Genomic DNA, 6,512 nt, shown 5'->3' with positions numbered 1-6,512 from the left:
CCTTCGTGCGGGGTGCTCGCGCGTGTGGACGGATCCTGTAAGGGGTTTTTAAAAGTCACCCTCCTCCTTAATCTCCATCCTTGCCGGCCACGCTGGTGCAGAATTCGCGTCCTCCTGCTGGAGAAGCGCAGGTCCTTGGGCTTGCGCCGGAGCCTTTCCGTGGCCTGCCAGCGGCACGGGGATTCAGGCACGGCCCTGCGTAGCCTGAACCCAGGGATGAGGACGCGGTACGTGCTCGGGTCGGAGCTCCCCCTTTACGATATCGATCATCTTCCCATCAAACTCACGACCTCCCCTTCTCCCAGAGCCGGGGACACGCTTCCCAGCGAGCGGAGGATAAGCGGTTCCTTTTGTCTGAAAAGTAGCGAACGATTCCTAAAAGCACAAATTTACATTTTATGATTTTGGCCCTTTTTCCACGCTGTTTCTCATTCTTGGAACTCCTTCCCTCTTTTATGATCCAAGCAGCCGCCCATTTTCATTTAAATCATTCCTTGAAACGCACTTTCTCTGCGAAGCCTCCGGCTACAGATGACTGGATATGGCAGGAACAGTGTTTGAATTCAGAACGAGGGTTTTGTTTGAGCAAATTGTTTGGGGAATAGCCACTTTTTATACCGCACCTGATATTCAACAGAATATTAATATGCAAACAAGGATTTATTATTCACTAGTCATTATTTCATTACTGTTCTGTTTAAAAGAGATATAGTCATCTAATCACAGCACCAAGGGAATAGAAACATATCACGTCATTTAGCGTATCAATTACAGGCCTTAAATGAGGATGAGCAAATAGTCATCGTGAGCGGTTTGCCAGTTTACCTATTCTCAAGGGGGGGAATGAGGTTCTGTCTGCAAACAAACAAGCGAGCATTTGGGGGTAATCTGTTTGCAATCAACAGCTGAAGCGAGTCCTTTTCCAACAAAACTTTGTCATGGAGAAAAACTCATCTAAAAACAGTTAGGGAAAAAAAAAAGTATTTAGTTGTATCATTTTAAAGCATCCCCTTTACTTGTTTTGTGGATGGTGTTTTGTCTCTACATGTTCTCTAAGTTAGTTTGCAGTGCCGTATGCTACAATACCCCTAATAACTTTCAGCCAACAGCGAAAAGGCAGGTTTTCTTGAGCGGCAGCAAAAAAGCAGCGGCAGAGGAGGGAAGAGGCCCCAGGAAGCGTTTGGGACAGAATCTCTGTAAATGCTGCGCAGCTCCGCGCGCTTTGCCGGTGCCGCTGAAGGCCGGGCACCCTGGAAGAGGAGGAGCGGGCCAGGGAAATGACTGCCACAAGCCTTCTCGGTCCCGCGTGGGATTCCTCGCACGGAACCAGCGGCGGATTTACGTGCTCCGCACAGCGGGCCAGATAATACAGTCGTGGGAGGAATGCCCAGTTGCCTTAGCGGGCGCAGAGTCTCCTCCCCGAGTACCATAGATTCCTCCTGCGATCTGCCGAAATTGTGTCGATTCGGTCCAAGACATCATTAACCTCAATAATCGTCTCGTCCCTTTGGTCTCAAGGCTCTGTTATTTTTCATCTACTTTGCTGCTATCTGGAGGCCCAGAAAAAAGGCTGGCTCACGCTGACTTCACTGCTCTGCCAAGGACTCTGTGGATGGGAACAGCCGTCCTTCCCTGAGAAGAACCCAGCTGAATAAAGTTAGCAGAACCACTTGACACCCAATAATCAGGTAAATGCTGATAAGTGCCCTGTGGTGAGACAGAAACATTACGTAAAGCAAACCAAAGCCTCTTGCTAAACGTTCGCGTTCGCAGGTAAATACTACGCGGGCACATGCTGTCCATTCATAAGGTGGCCCCGGGAGGTCACCGTGCTGAGCACAGCCGGTCCCCTTTGCGTCCCCTTCCCACTGGGAATTGCTCAGGACCCAGCTGCTGACCCCGGCCAGGGCTGTGCCAGGAGAGTACTGTACTGCACTGGCCCGAATTGCAAAAAGTCATTAAAGGATCGTGACTGTCCCACCTTTCCAAAAAGTAAATATGTGCGTTTGCGTATGAAAAATAGGGCAGGTACGAAAAATACTACAGAAAACCTGAAAAACATGCCCTCAGTACAGAGTTAGGATGCAGGCTGCCTTTAGCGCAAGTACATCTTTTCTAGTTTCCTTGCTATCTGAACCTAAAGCCACCGGGTCGTTCACTTTTTTCCCTCTGAGGAGACGAATGTCGCCACCAGTTTTGCTTGTGCGGCAGGAGTGATATATGCGCTCTATCGAGCATTGCCTTATTAGCACATCCTGCAAAACGATAACCGGTGGTGTAAAGTCCTTGCCTAACATTTATAAACACTTCCTCAGAAGAAACGCCAGGCACTCCAATGCATTTAATTTTAGGAAAGCAGCTGGTCCAAAACAGTGGAGACTGTATTATTAGTCTCTCTCTCTCTCTCTGGGGCAGGACTGATCATGCTTTCCTATGGAGAGAACGGGCAGACGCCGTTTCGGAGCGGCTTTGGTGTCATGCAGCAGTCTGGTTTTCACCACACCGACAGTGTGGCTGCCCAGCGAAGGGGAGATGGCCAAGCTTGGTTTCAGCTTGCTCTGGTGGGAAGCGGAGCTCGAGGAAAGGGTTGGAGATACTCAGAAGGGTGAAGTGTTGTGTTTCAGGGGTGCTGGGGTGGGGGGAGACAGAAAAGCAATGCAATTGCCTTTTCTTCAACATAAGAAGGTGGCAGTAATGAACGGTTAACAGGAAAAAAACCCTGTCAATATGAAGAACTGTGGTCTACGCATGCTGAAAGGCCAAAAAACCCGTAGAGATGCCCTGCAGAGCTGAGCGGTACCAGAACAGTCACTGGTCTATACGGACAGACCTAAGCTACAAAACCTCTGACCTGAGCACACGTCCCTCATCCCAAGGGCAGCGAGGTGGTGCCACCTGAGCCCTCCTTAATTACCGAGTATGGAGAAAGCATACGGAAAACCTCAGCGCAGGAAAGCAGCACAAAATGTCTTTGTAGAGCGCCTGTGCCAGTAACATTGCCCTGCATCCTGCTAGGAAGCAAGCCAGGGAGCAACGCTTCAGCGAGAGGAGCTCTGAAAGCCTTGATTCAATTTGTACCCAGCTCAGCTCCACGACTGTCTCTTAGCTGCTTCAGATTACTTTCTTTTTGGCAGCCCAGAAATCAGATGTTAACTGAGAGAACTGTATTAATCTCTATTAGCAAGGGGCTGGAATCTAAATAGCTCGAACTTAGGCTTTCTGGTGTGTCAACTGAAGCAACATGCATTTATCCGATCTATAAATCAGCTTGTCTGACAGAGCAGCCAAAAGTAGGTGCCACAGAAATACGGTAGTCTATGCACAGCGTTCATCTTGAAATTGTTTTATGACTTACTTAAAAAAGCCCGAAACAAATAAACAAACAAAATTATGACAAAAACTAGGAACTGACCTGGGGAGGCTAAAAATACTAAAATAATTCAAAATTTATTTATTTTAAGCTTTTCCCCCAACATTACAGATTACAATAGCATACTACAGGTTTTCAGCTGCTATTGTAGTGTTTCTGCAAGGGAAACTCCCTCTTAAATAATTCTTATCTAAGAGAAGAAGCTGAATTTCTTCACTACAATACACCATGCGCAGAAAATGCCTGCTTGCCATCTAAACCCTTTTCTCTTGTCGAGGCAGTGTCCAGCACCAGACGCTCAGAGGTGAAAAAAGGGGAAGAAGTGCTAAAATGAGCAATTACTAAGGAACCTGCCCCTAGCAAAAGTTGCCTTCTAATCACTGGGCAATTTATTGTTATTTATGATCTCAACCATGGTGATTTATATCCCTTGTAATTTGTTATTCTACTGAGTGTAATGCTTGGTGTTTTTTATTATTCATGGGCCTTTTTAAATCTTATTTCTCTGCCAACCTCAATAATAGCAGCTGGGGCAGTAAGTTCCACAAGTTAATTATTGGTTGTGTATAAAGCACCTTCCTTAAAAGAGTTGTATTTTACTTCCATTTGCCTCCTAATTTGCTTGAGCCTCTCCCGTTCCTGCACTCTGAGTATGGCTTCTTCCTCTACAAGGTTCACTATTCTGCTTTGGCTGCGTCTTCAAAAATCATTGCTTTTTTGTCTCCTTTGTCAGCTCTGAGACTATGCATCCCTTTGTGTGCAAACAGAGTCTTTCTGTGACCATTCGTACCACGAATACTTTCTCCATCGGCCGCCTTCTGGCAGGTTTTTTTTACCAAAGGTCTCCAGGTTGCAGAACTGCTTTGCCCTACCAAGGTGACCACCAGGGTGTTGGTAAACAACAACAAAAATGCAAGAACTCTTCCTAAATTCTCTTCCTAATTAGGAAGCGAGCCCTCGAGCAGGGCTTTGGATCAGCCACGCTTGCATCGTCTGCCAGAGCTGTCACGATGGGGAAATATATTGTCCCTGAACAAATCCTGCCTGACAGTACGGACTGAAAATAGTGCTTCGCTGGGGCTTGCCTCCCTCCCACGGCCCTCGCTGGGACCGTTCCCCTCCCACCGCTCCCCCCTGGCTCTCCCACTGCCCCCTTGGCCCGGGGGTCCCGTCTGCCCCCCCCAAGGCACAGCTGCCCGGCACAGAGGGCCGGTGCCGCGCAGACCCAGTGCCAAAACCGCCTGTCCCGTCCCCGTCCCCGTCCCCGTCCCCGTCCCCTCCCTGTGTTTCCCCAGGGAAGAAAGGGGGGGCTCGCTCAGGGCTGGGGCATAACTGGTGGCTTCCCAGTCCTGTCCCAGCCCAGCATCGCTTCACTCTTCCTCAGGTCACGTGGGGGTTTAATTTCTCACTTTACTCTCTTGGGGGGTGGAAAACCTTCTTCCTACCTCATTTGGCCCCCGTGCCTGGCCCTGAGCCCTGTCCCACGCCAGGCGCCCAGCCCCTGCCCGGGCTTCCAACCTCCCCCTGACGCAGCGGTGCCTCGCCTACCCCGGAGCATCTCCGTGGACTCGAGGAAGGGGCAGCAGAGGAGAGCTGGGACTCAAACCAAGCCGATACAAGTGCCGCACAGAGCTCCGTGTTTCTTCTGTGGTGACTTCTTCCATTGCCGCTTGCGAGCTTGTGCGGTCCCGCCACGAGGAGTAGGTCTGGGCAGATGCTCCACGCAAGGGAACTCCAGCCCGACCACCGTTCCTTGTCCCTGCGCACCGGCTGCACCCAGCACCAAGACCCACCAAAAACGCTTTAGGTACGGGAGTGCCGCAAAAAGCTCAGCCGCGTGGTTCCCTGGTTATCGAAGATGCGAGAAGTGCCAGTGAAAGATGATGGGAACAGCATTTCCCGGCTCCCACCGTGCTCCCCGGTGGCCTTGTTGTTGAAAGCCAACAAAGAGAAAGAGGTTCCCATCCCCACCCCCACCCCCCACCGTGCCTGCCTGCAGTTACTGCTGTCTCTACCTTGCTTCAGAAGCAGTGATTAAATGACCCACGAGTACATCTTTGCGATGGTACGCAGTAAATCAAATATCCATTTGGGCTAGACATGTCTGGTCTTCTAATTAGCTTGAAGTATTTGATGTCGACAGCTCAGGATCTCATCATGAGTTTTGCATTATGGGTTTGGGGTTTTTTTCTTTTTCTTTTTCTGTTCTCAGCCCATCGCCTGGACGTGGTGATATCATTTGAAGCCCAACTTTCATTTTTGGAATGGTAGTTCTGAGCCTTCCCAATTGCACTGAAAGGACTCCAAAACTAGCAAAGAAAGAGAGAACCTAAAATATGTACTTTTAAAATAGCAGAGGTTTAAATTAAGCTCATTAATTTGGGAGAATAACTCCCAATGCACTTTTTATTTACTTGGGCTGATGAGACGAAGCGTGCCTCTCAATCTCATTTCAAAAGCTGAACTGTTTTCCTGATCCTGAATCATGCGAGAAATACGAGTATTCATCCAGGATCAGTGGAAACCCCATTCCAGCAATCCTGGGGAAAGTGGGATGGTAGGAGTCGGGGTCCGCCGGTGAGATGAGAGGTGACCCAGGCACCAGGGCAGCCCTGGGCAGGATCGGTGCCGTGGGCGGACTCGAGGACAGACCCCTGCAGCCGGCCCTGGGGCTCGTGCGGAGCGGGAGGACGTGCAGGGGCACGGCACGTGTGTTCGCATGTGTGTTCGCACGTGTGTGCGGCAGGAGGTGTGGATTTGCAAGGGAGCGTGTCCCCAGGTGCTGGAGGTCACTCGCGGGGAAGCGCTTTTCCTGGAGCGTGGGGGGAAGGAAAGGTGGCAAGAGCCGCTTCCATTGCAGCCAAGTGCCAGAGACTCCAGGAAAAAGCCAGGAGGTTTTGTTGCGCTTCTTTAAATAGGGAGGTTTTATCGCTGCGTGGGGCAGGCATCCCCGCTGGCTTGGCTGGACCAGCGCAAGGTGTTGCGGAAGGAGCAGCAGCAGAAGGCTGCTGAGGTGGGGAGGGGAGGAGGATGGGGGACGCTGTCCGAAGGAGGTGGAGGAAAAAGTCAATATACCTGAGACCAGAGTGGCATGGCGGTGACGTCGAGTCTGGAGGCGGGACGGAATGACGGGAGAAGAGGC

This window comes from Accipiter gentilis, chromosome 27 (assembly GCF_929443795.1).
Source record: "Accipiter gentilis chromosome 27, bAccGen1.1, whole genome shotgun sequence".
NCBI lineage: Eukaryota > Metazoa > Chordata > Aves > Accipitriformes > Accipitridae > Astur > Astur gentilis.
This window is presented reverse-complemented; position numbering follows the sequence as displayed.